Raw genomic sequence first — 20100 nt, forward strand, 5'->3', positions numbered from 1 at the left:
TTGACCCTGTACAAATCAATTGACCCCTGCGATGTTTAAAAACTTCAAGACATAGTTTCTGGATAATTAATAATTTTATTGCCAATAATTAATATTGCCAATAAAATGGATCAGTGATTGCCTTGATTAAATGCCAAAGACAAGTCATGATGATGGGCCACAATTTATATGCCCTTTGAAGAGTGGTTATTCTTGAGGATAGCAATCAATTTTTATTTGTTAACAATTAATGAGAGAATAAATATTATAATAAGTCCATTAAAGATGTTGAGGTACATGAGACTGAGCACCGAAATCTTAATCAAAGAGACTTCACAATTCCCAAAGCACCTGTCTGACAAAAGGGAGAATCCACATTTTCCCAGACCTGTCAGAGTAAACACAATGAGCAGGAATCTACCTATTTGACTAAACTTAGAATTTCTTTACTATTTTTGATTAGGTCTTAATTTTTCTGCTTGGATAAGTCTTTGAATTAGACTTTGATTTACTCTTTGATTTCTGGATGAGTAAGTAGAAAAGGGAAAAAACATTGGTCCTAAATTAATAGGAACTAATTAAATTAATTAGTAATTAATAATTACTAATTAATTAAATTAATAATTAGTAATTAAATACAATAGAGAAATAAGCTTTTCTCTAACCTCTTAATGTTCTATTCTACTACACAACTCTGTAAGACTGCATGTTTCAGGAAAGGTACCAGGCTGCATTGGCAGAATAAATTTATTTACACTTGAGTTCCCTACATGTGTGAAATCACAAACCTAGTTTTTATTACTATTCCCATTTAAACTCTACAAGGAGGGGGAAAAACGACTAGAAATGCTGCAAAAACATGGTTCTTTTGCCAAGATTTCAAGACTAAAGTTTTTTCTCATTTTCTCTAGGAACAAAAGAGAGGATATAGGAACTTTGTGATTTGGATAAAAAAAATATTTCAGTGTCTTAGCATTTCCATTGACAGGATAATTTATCACTAATGTTCATAATGAAGCATAAAAGAGTGAAATATAATTACTTCAAGGGGAAGATAGAGTTAAAAACTGGCCAAATGTTACTCTTTGCCAGTCACAAAAGAGTTATAATTGATATAGGGTTTCTTTATACTTTTTCTACTATTGAACTCTTTTTGCCCAAGAAATGTTTATGTGACCCTGAATATATAGGCATATAAGATAGGTATACAAATTAAACATTTACTGATAATTAATCATTTTCATGATCCCCACATTCAGTTACAAAACCCCACATGGCACTGTGACTCACAGTTTAAGAAACTGGGACATAGAGAACAATCAAAATTTTGCTATAGTGTGATTTAAGAAATCATTTCAGTGTAATGCCCAGTCAGAAAAATATTTTAGAAGTGGAGAATAACAATAAAGTAGTTACTGCTATAAAAAATGTGTGTAACCCTTTGTGATGAAATGGTGCACATGCGTGTCAACCGCCTAAGAAAATTTCATAATAAAAAGAAGGCAGGCACAGCTGGATTAGCTGCAAGAGCCTCTTCTGAAAGGGTAAAAGAAACAATTGAGTTAGTAACATCTGCCCAAATGAATGCAGGAAACTCTCTTGGGGTTGTAAAAGAAAGAGAAGGCAGCAAGAAGGGGCCTTCAGGAAGCGAAGGAGGGGATAAAGAAAAAGGTTGTGGTAAAGAAAAAAGGAGAAGGAAAGCAATAACTAGGGATGAACAAAAGGTGCAGCTAGAAAACAACAGGGAGGAGATAATTCCTGCAGAGGAAGGAAGGCAGAGAACGTTTACTTCAGAAGAAACAGCTGTGTCTGAAATCTACAGAAAAGAAAATGAAGTAGGGTGAGAGCTTTCAGGGAAATGAATGGAGGAAAAAACCAAAGGAAAAAAAGAATTGGTTTACTATAGATAGAACCCAAGTCCCAGAAGGAGGAAAAATACAAGATGGGGGAAGTAATATAAGCCTGAGATAAGGAGAAAGAGGCAGATTGAAAAGAACTATAGAAATTAAGAAACAAGTTAGTTCAAAGATAGTCTTGAAAGACTAATTAAAATCATGAGGAAAGCACAATTTAAGGTAGGAACAAATGACATAAGAGCAGATAAATCTAGAAATGTAGCACCTACTGCATAGTTTTTACAAAAAGAAATCTAGCCTGTAAACCCCAAGATATCTTGAGTTCAGAGATCAAAACAAAACAAAACAAAAAACGTTGAAGAGCATCTTTAGATAGAGATTTGAAAAGGACAGAAAGAGAAGGGAAAGAGAGAAGGAGAGAAGGAGGGAAGGAGGGACACACAGAGAGAGGCAGAGGCAGAGGGAGGGAGAAAGAGGAGGAGAGAGAGGGAAAGGGAAAAGGGAGGAGGGAGAGGGAGAGAGAGAAGGAGAGGGAAAGGAAGGAAAGAGAAGAAAGAAAGGGAGAGGGAGGAAGAAGGAGAGGAAGAGTGTGGAGGCAGGAGGAAGAGGGAGAGGGAGAAAGAGAGAGAAGGAGAAGGAGAATGAAAGGGAGGAGGAGGAGAGGGAGGGGGAGAAGGAGAAGAAGGGGGAGGGAGAACGAGAGGTAAGAGGGAAAGGGAGAGGGAGGAGAGGGAGAGGGAGAGGAAGAAAAGAGAGGGAAAGGGAGGAAGGAAAGAGTTTTCCAATTGACCAATTCCAGTTTATGGGCCAGTTCTACTCTTATAAGTTCTTATATTTTTTGTTCTTTTGGCTTCATTTCTGTTATCTTTTACAGCCAATTTTTCAATTTTTGGCAATCACAAGGCTCATGTGCTTCTCCAAGGCACTCCCAGCAAAAGAGATGTTATAATGTGATACCCAGAAATGAATATTATACTCCACATATGGTCTGATTGGCATAGATAGAATAAAGAAGTAGGTCACTGGCCTTAAGGGGGTTGAGGACATGAGTGATTAGATTATTTGAAGGAGCATCTATATGCATATTAAATTCCTCTGGTATAAAAGACAGGAATTAGAGAGGTGAGGAAGATCTTGACTCAGATGCTGAACTACTTGAAAAAAGGAGAATGATTTAGGATTTAGGTATCTCTATTCTAGCTATCATATTCTGTCCATTGATTTGTGGAATTGTGATTGTGTGGACTTAAAATAGGCAAGGTTACTGAATGATGAAAGATTATGAAGAGAGCTATTGGAGATTATGAAAGTGATAATGTAGACTGAGACATATTCAGAGTCCTCCAGGATCAGCACAGAGAGGGGGTGTTATGTGAGAGAAGGTAGAGTCAGTGCTAGAGAAGATAGATGGGCGTGTTAATGTCACCAGCAGGGAATAAGGAAAATAAATGGAAAAAATGTAGGAAAGGGGGGAATTTGAAGAGGATTTTGTTTATTATGTAAAAAGAATTTCAGAGGGCACATTGGAAAGGTAGTTAGGAATAGATCAAAACATGGATAGAGGAGTTTAGTTGAGGGGATGGAGTTGAGAAAACATTAAGAAGAGACATGAGGCATTTTTTTCCCTAAATACTGTCATTTTAATAGGGATCCCTGCTTCTATGATGAAACCATAGGAGAAATAGTGGGTGGTACATGAGAACAGCTCACAGTTTCCCAAGGGCATTATAGAGAGAATTAATTTGGGACTGGGACTATTCCTTCATCTGGGAGAGTAGTGAAGGCTGTAAAAGTATTGTGGGATGATGGGCAGAAGGTGCTGCTGACTACCTAATAAGTATCTGAGCCTGGTTCTGGGTTTGGTATGACAACCTCTGGGTGCAGGTTGCCTCTGCTCTCTTCTCTGGGATGTCCTCCCAAATTCAATGATCTTTTCTTAGATCTCAACATTCTTGATTTCTTCCCAGGTTGTTTTTAACTCTCTGCTTGTGAATACTATTTCCTTCCTTGTTTTTGTAGTGCTGCCCTCATTAGTTTTCCTCTTACATGATCAGTTCCCTCTGCTTCCTTTGCTGAATAACTATTCATGTCTTATAATATATATGGATACGAATCTCAGGACTCTATCCTGTATCTTTTAATATATTCTATGGACTTTCAGTGATTTTATCAACTGACATGGATTCAGCTAACATTTCTATATATATCCCACCTCCACTCCCATCAATTTTTAGGATTTTGCTCTTGAAACTACTTTGTTTTTATTTGGCATAAGTTTTATATTTATTTATCTAGCAGATATTGTTTCTCCTGTGTAAAATATAATCTTCTTGAAGTCAGAGTCAGGAATTAAAAAAAAAATCTTTTTGGAGAAAGGAGGGCTATTTCAAATATTTAGCACAGTGCATTATACACATAAAGTCCTTAATCCATGTTTGTCAATTTGAATTGACAAATAATAAATCATCAAAAGAATGAATAACTAAAACTGTTAATAAGATATTTGTTAACAAGATAACATACCAAAATTATTTCGAATGTAGCTAAAGCAATCCTTAGAGAAAAATTCTATCTCTGAAAATATAGATTAATAAAATACAAAAGTGATATCTAATGAACTGAGCATGTATTAAAAAACCCAAATCAGTAAATTAAATAAAACTAAAATAAGAATCAAAGATATTTTTAAAAATGCAGGAGAAATAGACAAATGGAAAAACACAAAGACTACTTGAATAGTAAATAAAACTTTTGAAAAGTATAACAACAAAATCAAGAATTTAAAGCAACTACACAATTACCTACAAATATAAAACAACAAATTTAATAATAAAACTCCATTTCCTAAGATATTGAACAAGTTACAAATGACTCATAAAAGGAAAAAAAAAGAAATTCTGTCCTAGATGATTTTAAAAGTGATTCTCATAAATGTTTAAAGAGTAATTAACCCTATGTTCTTAGAATTGTTTTCAATATCTAAAAAGGGAGGTACATTATGATATTCCTTGTCATATGCTATCACAATATTGTTCCAATATCCAAACTACTATCAGAAAGACCTATTCATCAATATCATTAATAAATATAGATTTAAAATTTTTTTAAAAATCAAAGATTGCAACAACATATCCAAATATGATATTCACTATGACAAAGTTGGATTTATACTAGGGATACAAGAATGGTTTAAAATTAGGAAAAACAATTAGCATTGTTCATCATATAAAACAAAACCTTGTGATTATATTAAGAGATGATATTAAGAGATATTAAAATGATAAAACAGGCAAAGAAGAGTCCCTTTTAAATATGGTAAATATGTGGACAAAATTTTTTTTGAGAAATCTCAGCTATAAAGAAAGGGGAAAAAATAACAAAATGTAAAATGAACAATTTTGATTATATAAAATTTAAAAGTTTCTGGACTAGCAAAATAAATGCAATTTAAATCAGAAGAAAAACAGTTTATTTGGAAAAAAATTTACAAAATATTTTTCTGATGAAGGTCTCATATCCAAGCTATATAAAAATTGCTACAGCTATATAAAAAATAAGAATTATTTCTTAATGGATAAATGGTCAAAGTATGCGGTCAGGTAGTCCTCAAATGAAGAAATGCAAGTTATTTAACAACTATATTAAAAATTCAGATATTTGGGAGAGAAGAGGATCAGGAATGGCAAGGAAGGGCCAAGAAAGGGAAAGTGGAAGGAAAGCGGAAAAAATTGGGCATAAGTATCTATTAATTATTATTTGCAATTGCAAAATAAGATATTCTTTTTCATTAAATATAAAGACAATAAAGAGGAGACACTCAGTAAAGAAACTAATCTACTGAAGGGGGATGTTGACACACACAAAGGGTTGTTTGGAATTAGGACCTGTGGGATTTTACATCTTCTCCTGGGTAGAAGGCCATCTCCAGGCATCTTGATGTATATCTTGCCACTGGACCCATATCTCTCTGAAGGGGAAAGTGAGACAGTTACACAATCTCCTCTTCCTCAAATCCAACTCACTTGCATGTTATAAGATCACCTCCCTGATTTCATGGCCCTCTTTAAGAAGGAAGGACAAACAACAACAAGGCAGTGCAGTGGATAAAAAGCTGGCCCTGAAAACAAGAAAACTCATCTTTCAAAATTCAAATCTCACTAATTGCCTCTGTAAAAATTAGATCTGATGATTGATGCCAATTCCAATGATCTTGTGATGAAGAGAGCCATCTACACCCAAAGAGAGGACTGTGGGGACTAAGTGTGGATCACAACATAGCATTTTCACTGTTTTTGTTGTTCGCTTGCATTTTTTCTTACTCATTTTCTTTCCTTTTTGATCTGATTTTTCTTGTGCAGAAAAAGAATTGTATAAATATGTTTACACATATTGAATTTAACATATATTTTAACAAGTATAACATATATTGGATTGCTTGCCATCTAAAGAAGGGGATGTGGGGAAGGAAGGGAAAATCTGAAACAATTCTGTGCAAGGGTCAATGTTGAAAAATTATCTGTTCATATGTTTTGAAAATAAAAAGCTTTAAAAATAAAAAAAATAAACCAAACAATTAGATCTAATTGAACACAAACAATTTTTACTCTAATATGGACTATATTTTTATCACCTGTAATTTGACCTTTTGTCATTAATTCCATTGAAGTGGGCCTAGGCTGCTTTGGAGGTAGTAGAGTACATGCATTTATTTTTTACAACAAAATTATGACTTGATCATTTATTCAACATTTTTCTAGTAGCAATTAGCTAGTTTTCAAAGTGAGACTGATAAATGCTGTTCATTTTCATTTTGTCCATTTTTATGGGCAATTATATTGACCACTAACCACCTTGGCTAACTTCCTTATCTAGGACTTAAACAAATAAACAAAAAACCAAAGCTAGAAGAAATTCCTATTATTCAAATGAGGTAATAATTGAAGCAGGTAGGTGGGACAGTTGGACCCGGAGTCAGGAAGACCTGAATTCAAGTACTACCTCAGACATTTACTAGCTGTGTCAATAGACAAATCACTTAACCTCAGTTTCCTTAACTATAAAATAAGGGTAAATAGAATCTGCCGCATAAGATTGTGAGAATCCAATGAGGTATTTGTAAAACACCTGTCACATAGATGCTATATAAATCCTGTTATTATTATTCTCTCTTCTATGATTATTGCTTCATAACAGTTGGTACCCTAAACCATATGAAAAGCCTATAAGTTTTCTACGTTCTTTTTGGCATAGGTAGCAGTATTTGCCTAGAGAATTATGCAGTAATTGTAGCTGTCTAGTAGTTAGAATGGCCTTATTTTCCACTATTCTCCTTTCATGGCCTAAATTGCCTAAATTCGGAGCCTTCTTTCCTTTCTCCCCTTTGATCAAAAGGGCTTTGGGAACAATTTACCATTTCAAATAAGACGGGGAGCTTCAGGATTTGGGTGGGGAAAGAGTTGGGGTGCAAGAGAATAGTTTTGGTGTTTGGGGGCCATGTCCGGAAGATTCTGTGCTTCATATGCCCAGTACTCTGCTGGGCTGGGTTGATCAAGAAAATGCAGCCAGTACGCGGATGGAGTGGGATCTTAGCTACTGCCCTTCCTCAAGGGCGCCCAGAATACTCAGCCCCTAGGCTGGGCGTCAGACGTCAGGGTCCGAACTAGAGGGAACTAGACTGGAGGCTAATCCTAGGAACGCCGCTGTTGCCAGGACACGGCAATAACGAACGTCTGTAGGGTTGGGGAGGCGGCAGGCAGGAGCCACAGCCGCCTCCCCGGAACTGGCAGGGCCAGGTAGGCAGGCTGGGTTTGGCAGCACTGCTTGCGAGGAGAGTTGGAGACTGAGTGGAGCCTGTGGGTGAGTAGTAGAGCAGCGCCCTGGGAAAAGGAGCGCACAGCCCACGTACTAAGCACAGTCTCTTGCTAGGAGTCTGCAGTAGAGGTATGGGGCTAGTTGCTAATACCTTGGTACACCTAGGAGGAAAGTACACCCTATATCCACAAATCACTCACTTGCCCTTCCCCTTGCCATCATGGAGCTCTCGGATCTATCCAATGCCATGCTGCCCAGCGCAGATGATTCCTGCAATTGCTCTCCTTCTTACCTCCCTTTCCTCACTGTTACCATCTCTAACTTCCTTTCTTCGTGCCAGGGAGCCAAGTACCTACCATTTCTCTCTTTCCAAAATCCCTGTTTGTGGAGGATCTCTAGGGTCTTCTACGAATTCTCTGTGAGTTGTGAGCAAAGCAAGACTTTGCCTTCAGGTATTATTTAATCTCTCCCTCCCTTTGAATTAACTTCTACTCCGCCTCCCTTTTATGTCTATGCTATTTTGGGGGACAGTCAATCTTGAGCTACATTGTGATAATTTTTATACAGTTGTGTAGAATTATTATTTATCTCTATTGTTTAACTTTTTGAGTGTCTTGGCCATCTCTCTTCCAGTAGATTGTCAATAGAGGACTTTTTATGAGCCCCATCAGCAAACTGTGCTCCCTGAAATGTCTTGGAATCATAGGATTTAGAAGTGGAAGGGCATATTAGTGGTCATTCAATTCAACCTTCTCATCTAACAGATGTTGATAGCTTTTTGTAGTTAACTACCCACTCATCATTTGCAATCTGCTGTTCTGTTGGCAGAACAGGTACATATGTATCATTGAGAATAATCTAATAGCTAGCATTTGGTGATAAAATAATGATAGCTCTTTACCTTGCCTATAATTACCTCATTTGATCATCATAACAACATTGTGAGGCAGGTGTTGCCATCAGCCCTGTTTTACACAGCAGGAAATTGAGACAGGTTAAGCGACTCTTTTAGAGACCCTAAGCTAAGGAAACATGCAGAATTTGAATTCAGGTCCTCCTGACTCCCAAGGTCTGCTCTCTTAACAACTGTGCCACAAAGGTGCAGGGTATCTGGGATTGCAGAATCAGATTGCCTAGTAATGGTATTGCTTATAGAATGTCACTTCTTCATTGGTATTGGTTAGGATATAGGGAAAACAATTTTGTTTAAGGGATAAATTTAGAGTCATCAAAGATACTTAAGATTTTGAAGCTTCTCCAGGAAGGTAATTGATAAGATCATGAGTAGGTAGATACATCATGCTGAAGGTAGAAGTAGTGAGTGCAGGATAAATTGTAGCTATCTTCTGTCAGGAAGATTTGGTTTGTTCAGTTTGTAATATTAAATTTGTAAATGGCATCTTTGTATGCAATATACATTTTTTTCCCTAGAGTACTTCACTGATTTTTGCATTGTGCCCTGATGTTCCATGATGGCTACTATATATCTGTATTAATTTAGGCTTAGTCTCAGAAGTACCTTATATTTTCATTTAGTGTTCAGTCTTTCGTTCAGCAGCATGTGTATGTTAGTTTGAATGGCAAAAACATAGTTTTAATGTTTCTGATTTGTAATAGATTGTATGGTATGAAATTATTTTCTACTTTCTTTATAAATTGACTTTTTTGGGCGGTGAGAGGGAAAGGTGAGCTTCCTCCATTGGCAACTGGTATAATTTATAATCTGATAAAATTTCCTAGGTCACAGAGATATTAAGTGACTTGACCACATTTAGATAGCCAGTGTCAGAGGCAAGACTTCATTTCAGGACATTTTGATTCTTTCCCCTGAGTAATGTGGCTTCTCATTGATATTACTGATTTGAAAAGAGAATTTATGAAATTATGAATTTTTTGAATAGAACAGAGATGTCCTCAAAATGTTTTTTAAGATTTATAGAGTTGGAAAAAAAAGCCAATCTATTAGTTGAATAAGAAAGTGTTAAAAGTGCTATGTCTGGGAGGTGAAGGAGTTTTGAACAGTTTATGCTGGGAGAAGCTGATTTCTAGGGAATAGGAAGTTGAGAGTTAGAAGGGGGTACAGAGATAATTTGTCAAACTCATATCTGAACAAAAATCACTTCTACATCTCATTTGACAAGTGGTTTTCCAGGCTTTGCTTGAAGATTTCCAGAAAGAGAGCAGCCATGACATCTCAAGGTAGCCCACTTTTATTTAGTTCTATTTAGTTTAGTTTTCTTTAGATCAAGTCTTTAGGTTTCCTCTTTGTATTATGTACACATTGATCTACTCTTATCAGGACAAATTGAATCCTTCTTCCATTGTCAGCTTTCCAGTAATGGAAGAGAGTTATCATATTGCCCCACCCTGAAGCCTTTTGTCAGGATAAATATTCCTAGTGCTTTCCAAGTTTCCTTTTGTGGCATCATCTTGATACTCTTTGGTTACCTTCCTGGTAGCCTTCTATGAAGTTTCTAGGTTATCAAGATTCTACCATATAGAACTGCACATAATACTATAGCTGTGATCTGACTATGTTAGAAATATCATTTCCCTAGTTCTGGAAAGTATATTTCTTAATGCAAGATTGCAGCAGCTTTCTTGGACTCTTGAAATTATTCATTCATTTTGAGGTTATAAACCATTAAAATTCCCACTTTTTTTCAGATGAATTGCTCACTAGGAATGCTTTTGATATCTTAAACTTGTAAAATTAATGTTTTGAACCAAAGTGTAGAAGTCTATATTTATCCATTAGTTTTTATTGAACACACATATAAATATATATTTATGTACATATATACATATACATATATACATAGAGAGAAACAGTGACAGAAAAACAGAGGCAGACAAACACATACACACACACAGATAATATGGAATTAAGGGCATAAGAAAGGGTATTGGCAGCTAGTTGTATACTGGGTCTGAAATCAGGAAGATTTATCTACCTGACTTCAAATCTTCCCATTAAATGACAATTCTATGACAAACTCACCTATCCAAGTCAATAGCAAAGCAGAAATTAAAGAAAGCATACATATTAGAATATTTACCAAACAATACTTTAACTTAACCTTAAATTTTCATGCCCTACTATTTATTAATATCATTTAAGGGAGAATTCTCTCATGGTACCCTCTATCTGAAGAGAAGAGGGAATATGTCTCCTTTGCAGAAGAATAGGAGAAAGAGATGTCAAAGATATGTTTATTTCTGCTTTCCTCTGTGAGCCACAATAAGATACCTCCCACTACATACAGGGGACAGGGTGGTTATACAGGGTAGATGTCCTGAATTTGTATTAGACTCAGTGATATTGTGCACTTTGCTTCTATGCCAGTCAACGACAAATGAGCAGATATACAGAAAATAGATGGTAAGAGTAGTTAAGGATTTGAGTTTGGCAAAGCATAAGCATCAGTGTAAGCAGCAGTAGTAGTAGGTGAAGGAAAAGGGGACTTGTAAGTTATTTGCATACAGAAGACTGTGTAAAACTGGTTAATTAAAAGATTATGAAAGGAGAAAAATGAACAATGGGAATGTCAAGAGGGATGAAATGACTGGGAGTTACTGTGAAGGCAAAGAATGAATAAAGAATGAGGTACATAGAGATGGAAGAATAAGAGGTTTTGTTATGGGAGAGGAATTTCAGAATTGTGGATCATGAAGGTTGAAGTTATGGATGATGGCAGGATCATGATTGTGGACCTTCCTATAAGTGACTGAAATGAATGGGAATTGAGGGAGATGAAGGGGAGATAATAGAAATTGAGGCTGATGAACTTGGAAGTCAGGGTGATGATAATTGTATCATGTAATTGATGTCTTTAAGCTCAGTATAGTAAGACCATAGATTTAGACCTACACAGGACCTGTGAGGTCAAAGTCACAAGTAAAGACTGTTTTGGGGAAAGAGAGGAAGTCTTTGGGTCTGTTGCTAAACTTCTAAAGAAAGAAAAAATAATAACCTGGTAGATAACAGCAACCAGGATAATAGAGGAAAGTGGAGCAAATTTTAAAGGAATATCTTATTTGGTGGATATTCTTAGCAATTTCTTTTCCTTTCCCAACTTAATCCATTTGAAATGCTTTTGAATACAGTTGTAAGAGTTTAGATAAATATTATTTTTATCAGTCTTTGTTATCTTTGTTTAACTTCATAGACTTTTAAGAAAATTCCCTCAAATACAGTTTTAAATGAGAAAACCTGTGAGAGCACTTTTAAAGCCATTAACTCTCTCTCTATATGCAAACATATAGCATCATAGGAAATTAGAATTAGTAGGAATGTCATAATAATCTAAACTCTTCCAATATATTTCTATATTGGTATATATTCCTATATACCTTCTATGACATTTATGAATAATTATAGTTTAGCCATTACTTGAATGCTTCCAATGCTAGGAAGTTCACTACTTTGTGTGGCATCTCATTTTGCGCCATTGGGAAGCTATTAGAAAGTGCAAATAAGTTGAGTTGAAATATGTTTCTCCTTTTCACTGACTGATTCTTTTCTACCTTCTAGATCCATATGGAATAAGTCTGTTCCTAGCTATGTTAAAACAATAATGAACAAAGGAAACAATAAATTTAGATACCTCAAAGCAATTTTATTCAAATACAAAACATTTAGAAAGCTTTCTTCTTTGTAACCTTCTACATGTAATTCAGTTTTTGAAAAATAGGTTCCTTTCAAAGTTGCATAAAATTAAACCATGAATATATTTAATTTGACAGCAGAAATAGTTAATCGATGTTTGAGAGACATTTCTGTCACTAAATTTACTTTTCATTAAGTTTTCTTTGCCTTTGGCAGTCATTGTAGATGCATTATGTAGAAAATGTAAGTTAATAACTGATGTGTTTTAGACATTTTGGACAACCTTTTTGTACTATATTCAGTTATGTTCCTTTCATCTAATAATTTATAATTTTATATTAAACAAATTTCACAAACTGGCACTATAGTCTTCATTTTATAATCTGTTGTCTCATTAAAACTATACTGAAACTCTCTCCATCTCTTGACAGTTTAAAAAACAAAAACAAAACCCCCAAATTTTGTCAGTCTTTCACTAGGCTATTCCCCCCGCAACCTCCTTCCCACCCCTACAGAATTAGTTTGCTGGCTAGTCATATAAAAATGTGTGCTAGTAATTATAAAGGAGGTTGGACAAGAGAATGTTAAGTGAATCTACATAAATCTTTTGTCATGAGTAGAATAATAATTCAAAGGTCTACAGACCACCTTAGTACCATCATTCTCATATACAAAGTAGGTACCTGCTGGTAAAAATAACAGATCTGTGCACAAACAGATGGTTGCATGGATATCTAAGTCTTAATGGCCCAAATGTATGTTGCTAAAAAGCATTGCTAATCTTTTCTCAGGACCCCTGATGTCAGTATAGCTTTCTGCTATGTGGTGGTGTTGTGTTTTTCCATCCCACTTATGCCCAAATATTCTCTACCATCTGCCTTAGTATCCCTAAGCACCTGCAAGCTGGTTTCAGTTGCTTGTGAGATTGTGAGAGAGTAGGGATTCTTGGAGTCTCTGATGAATAACTGAAGAAATGGTACCCCCTCTTTTTCCTCCTCCAATAATTGTCTCCTATAAATAGTCCAGAGTGACTATTGAGTATCCAATACAATTACAGAAGTCAGTCAATCAACTAGCATCTATTAAGAGACTACTATGTGCTGAGTGGTGCAGTAGATAATAGAACATAATGAGTATTTGGAAACACTTGGCAACTGACAGAGCAAAACAGTGACCAACTTTATCAATACCATGGGTTGTTTACTTGAATGGAAAATTTTATTCGTTTCATGAAGTTTCTTTTGATGTCCTGTTTACATGTTTTCCTCCAGTAAAATGTAAGCCCTTTGAGGGCAGAAGTATTTTCATTTATGTTTTTATATCTCCAGTGCCTAATACAATATCTGCCACATAGCAGACACTTAATAGATGCTTGTTGAATTGTTGTTGTTCATTTGCTTCAATTGTGTCCAAGTCTTTGTGACCCTATCTGAAATTTTTTTGGCAAAGATATTCAAGTGGTTTGCCATTTCCTTCTCTAGAAACTTTTATAGGTGAGGAAATTGAGGCAAAATAGAGTCACATAACACTATGTGCTTGGGATCACATAGCTAGTAAGTGTCTCATATTGGATTTTTTTTCTTATAGCTTTTTATTTACAAGTTATATGCATGGATAATTTTACAGCATTGACAATTGCCAAACCTTTTGTTTCAATTTTTCCCCTCCTTCCCTCCACCTTCTCCCCCAGATGGCAGGTTGACCAATACATGTTAAATATGTTAAAGTATAAATTAAATACAATATAAGCATACATGTCCAAACAGTTATTTTGCTGTACAAAAAGAATTGGACTTTGAAATAGTGTACAATTAGCCTGTGAAGGAAATCAAAAATGCAGGCGGACAAAAATAAAGGATTGGGAATTCTATGTAGTGGTTCATAGTCATCTCCCAGAGTTCTTTTGCTGGGTGTAGCTGGTTCAATTCATTACTGCTCTATAGGAACTGATTTGGTTCATCTCATTGCTGCAGATGGCCATATCCTTCAGAATTGATCATCATATAGTATTGTTGTTGAAGTATATAATGATCTCTTGGTCCTGCTCATTTCACTCAGCATCAGTTCATGTAAGTCTCTCCAGGCCTTTCTGAAATCATCCTGTTGGTCATTTCTTACAGAACAAAAATACCATATTCATATACCACAATCTATTCAGCCATTCTCCAATCGGTGGGCATCTATCTACTCAGTTTCCAGTTTCTGGCCATTACAAAGAGGGCTGCCACAAACATTCTTGCCCATAGAGGTCTTTTTCCCTTCTTTAGGATTTTTTTTTGGGATATAAGCCCAGTACTAACTGCTGGATCAAAGGGTATGCACAATTTGATAATTTTTTGAGCATAGTTCCAAATTGCTCTCCAGAATGGCTGGATGTATTCACAATTCCACCAACAATGTATCAGCGTTCCTGTTTTCCCACAAACCCTCCATCATTCCGCATTATTTTTCCCTGTCATTCTAGCCAATCTCTCAGGTTGGATTTGAACTCAGACCTTCCTGTCTTTAGATCCTGTGCTCTAATTACTATATAAATAAGCTGCTCTTGAATTCAGATTATTTGATGATAAAATGAATGTATTATTTATTTGTGAATGGCCATTTTTTTCCTGAAGAAAAATGGGGGGGGGGTAGTTTTGAGTGATACATTTTAAAAAAAAATAATAGTTTTTCATTTTCAAAATATATGCAAATAAAATTTTCAACATTCACTCCTTTAAAACTTTGTGTTCAAATTTTTTCCCTCCCTTCCCTCTACCCCCAGTTATCATGCTACACAAGAAAAATCAGATTAAAAAGAAAAAAAAATGAGAAGGAAAACAAAAGGCAATCAAACATCAACAAAAAAGGTGAAAATACTATGTTGTGGCCCACATTCAGTCCCCACAGTTTTCTCTCTGGATGCAGACAGCACTCTCTATCACAAGTCTGTTGGAATTAGCTTGAATCACCCCATTGTTGAAAGGACCATGTCCATCAGAATTGATCATCACATAATCTTGTTGTTGCTGTGTACAATATTCTCTTGATTCTAATGAGTGATACTTTCTGAAAAGCAATAATCACTAACTTAATAAGTATTTATTTTATCAGATCCTGTGCCAATGGCTCTAAACACAAAGAAAGGCAAAAACACTTTTCCTGCCCTCAAGGAACTCATGTCCTAATGAGAGACGACAGACATATACATTGATAAGTTATACACATATAAATACATACAAACACATATACAAACACACATATATTATATATATGTGTGTGTGTGTATATATATATATATATGTATGTGTATATAGATATATATATATAGAGAGAGAGACAGAGATAGAGACAAAGACAGAGAAAATGTAAATGAAAGGTCATTTCAGAGGGAAGACATTAGGAACAGGAAGGAATGAGAAAAAGCTGCAGAAGGTACAATTTGAACTAAGTCTTGAAGGAAGGAGATCAAGAGGATAAAAATATTTCAGGCATGGAAGTAAGGCTGACCTGACAAGATACAGAGCTGGGAGATAAGAGTAGAGATAAGAGTATTGTGTTTGATGAGTAGCAAGCATGCTATTATTATTACTGGATCTTAGATTGAATGAAAGGGAATAAAATGTAAGAAGTCTGGAAAGATGTGTGGGAGAGGGGAGTGTGGATCAGGTTGTGAAAGGCCAAAAGATAGTTTAAATTTTTTAGAAGTTATAGGAGTCACTAAAGTTTAGTGCATAGGAGGATGATATAGTCAGAACTGTGCTTTAGGAACAAAAAAAACATTTTGGCTGCTGAGTGGAGGATTGATTGACGTGAGGAGAGAGACTTGTGGTAGGGCAAACACAAGGTTACTACAGTAGTCTAGGTGAAAGGTGATCAGAACCTGAACCAAAGTGGAGGTTGTATGACTGGAGATATGGGGACATATGAGAAGAGTGTGAAACAATAAAATTTAAGACAATACAATATATATATTTATTAAGTGCCTACTATGTGTCAAGTTTGTGTTAAACTCTAGGGATATTAGAAAAAGAAAGATTAGTTTCTGCCCTCAAGGATTTTATAATTTAATGGGAGAAGACCACACACAATAGGAAGATGGAAAGGGAAAGGAGAACCAAGCTCTTGTTCCAGAGTTCAGATGGAAAGTGTAGTGACTTGGAGAGACCAAGTTCCACCCTCTTTGGGTTCACCCTCCAGTTATCCAGTTAGAGGGGAGGGGAGGCTGAGGATATTGGAAGAGTGGGTTGACAGTGTCAAAGATTGAAGAGAAGTCCTGAAGGATGAAGATTAAGTAAAAGCCATTACAATTGCCAAAGAAGGGACCAATGGGAGCTTTGAGCAGAGTTATTTCAATTGAATGTTGAGTTTGGAAGCCAGATGAAGGAGGCTTTTGGATTGAGAAGAGACTAAATGGAGGCATCCAGTGTCAGTGACTTTCTCAAGAAATTTTGTTGAGAAGGTAAAGAAAGTTATAGATAGTAGATAATAGGGATGATCAGATCAAGTGAAGTTTTTTTTCCCCTAAGAATATTAGAGATATGCATATGTTTGTATTAATGAAAGGAGGAGCCAGTTTATGGGGAGAGATTGGTATGAGAATGGGAATGATAGAGGAATGAAGGTGGAGAGAGCAAAGGAAGATGTTTGTGTGATTTGAGATGAGGAGACATCCCAGCAAAATGACCTCATTTTTTTGAATGTTGTATGGGGCAAATTCCTCAGTTGAATGAGTGAAGGGGGAGGTGCTGTTGAAACTTTAGGGGGTATGAAATGATTTGTAATAGTTGATATGGTGAGTGGGATAGTTAATGAATTAGGTAAGGAGGCATAAAAATGATAGACTTACTAGAAGTTTTAATAAATTATAGTATGCTAGATAGATTTATATTCCCAAGATTATGCTGGGAATATAATGAACTAACCTTCTGAGAAGCATAATTACTTTCAGATCCAAACTGAATTTTGATGGACCTTCCAAAAAGTTTTGTCCCATTAGTAGATTCCTTTCATAAGTAAATCATTATAGATGTTTATAATTCAGAAATACAAACTGCTTAGGTTTGTCATCTTTTCCTTTAAAATAAAGGCTACATCTCATTTGTGATATAACTAGTTCATAGTGAATCCAGTTACCATGGCTTCAGGTTTTTTATTTTCATTAAAGAGCATATAAATAGGAATGAAGTAGATGGATTTTGCAAAGAATTAGAGTGTGAGGGATAGTACAACATTGAATGCATTCACTGAGAGGCTGAGATAAAAGGGGCAAGTGTAGCCAGTATAGGGAAAAGAACAGAAAAGTGGAAGGATTGTAGTTTATAGTGGAGATAAGTAAGAGGATTAATAGCTATGAAGTATTGGGAAAGATGGAATGATAAAATATTATAGTGAGATAAAAGAAATTCCTGAGTTCATGACCAAGGAAATGGAACATGTATGGTTAGGGGTGTGCTAGAACTAGCTTGCCCTGGCTCTGAAGAACTTATTGTCAGATTTTAATGTGAACATTTAGATCCATGAAATTGGAAAATACTACAATCAAGGCTTGATTTATTGTTTTGTTGACTGCTGAAACTTAAAAAAGTAATGGAGAACATTAATAATTCAGTTTAACCTTATTATTATGTTGTATGTACATTTTTTAGGAGTGTGTAGCCTCTAGCAGCATAATCCAGGAGTAGTTGAGACCCTAATAAACTTTTGTGAAAGATATTGTAGAACATAAGTATTACCGATTACTTTGGACAGCTTTTACAACATTGATTTAATTTGTGACGTTTAGTTGGGAAAATTTCTTCTGTTTCCTAGGACTCACTTTTCTCATCACCAAATTAAATGAACCAACTTCCCTAAACCTTTTGGTTCTGGCATTCTGTGACAATAACTGGTACAGAGTACATCCTTAATAAGTATTTGTTAATTTTTATTATTTACTATCTAATAGTAAATTTAAAATCAGGATGACATTTTGGAGAAATGATGTTCATTTCTAGCATGGCATAGAATATCAGAAATCAAGTTTAAGAAAGATGCCTTATATGATATTTTTTCATTCATTTTTAATGAAAATTTAATTTTAGGGTTTAGGAAGTTCTTTTTGATAATTTCCTAATTTTTTTTCCTGTCAGGAAATGTTTTTTGGTTAAATTTTTCCAGTTCTCTCCACTCCCATTTTCCCCTTGTTTACATTAAAAAAAAAATCAATTTTGTATTCTTCAAATTACCCACCCAATTTTGGTAAAAAATTATATATATATATATATATATATATATATATATATATATACCATGAGAACTCATTATTATTTATTATTATGAATTTAGTGATAAATCCAGAGCTGTCTTTTTTAAGGCTTAATTAATTCTAAAATACCTAAGACTTCTACTAATGACTTTCTACAAATCACTCCATTTTGCCTTCCTCTTGCTTTTTCCTTTAAAAATGTTCTTTCTTTCTCCTTTCTGAAATTCAGATTGTAAGATTGATATGGGTTGGGGAGTGGTAGATGTTGAGGAGGAATCTCTAAATATATGTATGTATGTATATGTGTGTATATATATATATATATATATATATGCACAGAAAAGAGAGAGAAAATACACAAAACAAACATATGTATATATACACACACATACACATTCCCATACATTGTTCAGTTGGTTTCAATTGTTATCTGATTCTTTATGATTCCATTTGTGTTTTCTTGGTGAAGATTTCTTCTTCAGTTCATTTTACCGATGAGGAAATGGAGGCAAATAGGGTTAAGTGACTTGCCCAGCATCACACAGCTAGCTAGTAAGTGTCTGAACTTAAATTTGAACTCATCTTCCTGTCTCTAAGTTTAGTGGTATTTCCACTGCATTATTTGGCTGACTCATATGTATATATAAAAACACACATATACACATACAACTAACATGTATATATTATTAAATATGCATTATTATTAAGAATAATGATTATAATTTATAATGTCTAATGACCTGATATAATAATTAATATATATTATTATTAAAATCCTTCTACAATGTTTGGCTTTGGCTTTGGATCCAATGATGAATTGAGTCCAAATATACATGTTGATATATATATATATATATATATGTATTTATGTACATACATACATATACACACACACACACATATTGTGTTTGTGTGTGTGTGTGTGTGTGTGTTATATGGGTAACTAAGTGGCCCAGTAGATAGAATGACAGGCCTAGAGTCATGAAGAAGACTCTTCCTAATTTCAAATTTAAACTCAAATACGTACTAGCAGTGTGGCCATGGGGAAGCCACTTAACCCTATTTATCCCAATTTTCATTTGGTAAAATGAGCTAGAAAAGAAATGGCACACCACTCTAGTATCTCTGCCAAGGAAATTTCAAATAGGATAACAAAGAATCTGAAACAATTGAAAAATGATTAAATAAGTAAGTATAAAACCTTGCCATGATGACCAGAGCTAAATACACATATATGCATATTTGTATTTACACACAATATAATATATATATATATATATATATATATATATATATATATATATGCACACATGCATGTAGGTAAATATTTATGTGTATTTGTAACTTAGTCCTCATCTTTGTGTCAGGGTCTTAATAATTATGTAAAGAGGAGAATAGAAGCTTTTTGTGGTCAATAATCATTTTATTTGTATCCCCAGTACTATCTACTACTAGCAGAACTTTTTTCCCCATTGGATATAGGATTTCATTTGAATGGGAAACTTAGCTGGTCATATAGATGCATAGTTGGTCTGTAGTGATAGAATTATCTACGGATTGAGAGGTATTGTAATTTACCTTATGTCAGAACTCTTTCTGAGTCCAAGATCAGCTCCCTA

At 34.9% G+C, this 20100-nt stretch overlaps 1 protein-coding gene and 1 long non-coding RNA gene across 2 annotated transcripts in view; one reads left to right on the forward strand and one right to left on the reverse strand.

Moving 5' to 3' along the window:
* LOC116420590 overlaps positions 1-20100 on the reverse strand; it is a 60230-nt gene that overhangs the window by 12098 nt on the left and 28032 nt on the right. The window lies entirely within an intron of this gene.
* The window catches only part of CCDC178 (coiled-coil domain containing 178), a 610238-nt gene continuing 597701 nt past the window's right edge, over positions 7564-20100 (forward strand). Inside the window, exon 1 of the mRNA XM_031946472.1 lies at positions 7564-7691. The gene's annotated coding sequence lies outside the window, so the exon portion shown is untranslated. The remainder of the gene's footprint in view (positions 7692-20100) is intronic.

This window comes from Sarcophilus harrisii, chromosome 1 (assembly GCF_902635505.1).
Source record: "Sarcophilus harrisii chromosome 1, mSarHar1.11, whole genome shotgun sequence".
NCBI classification, from domain to species: domain Eukaryota; kingdom Metazoa; phylum Chordata; class Mammalia; order Dasyuromorphia; family Dasyuridae; genus Sarcophilus; species Sarcophilus harrisii.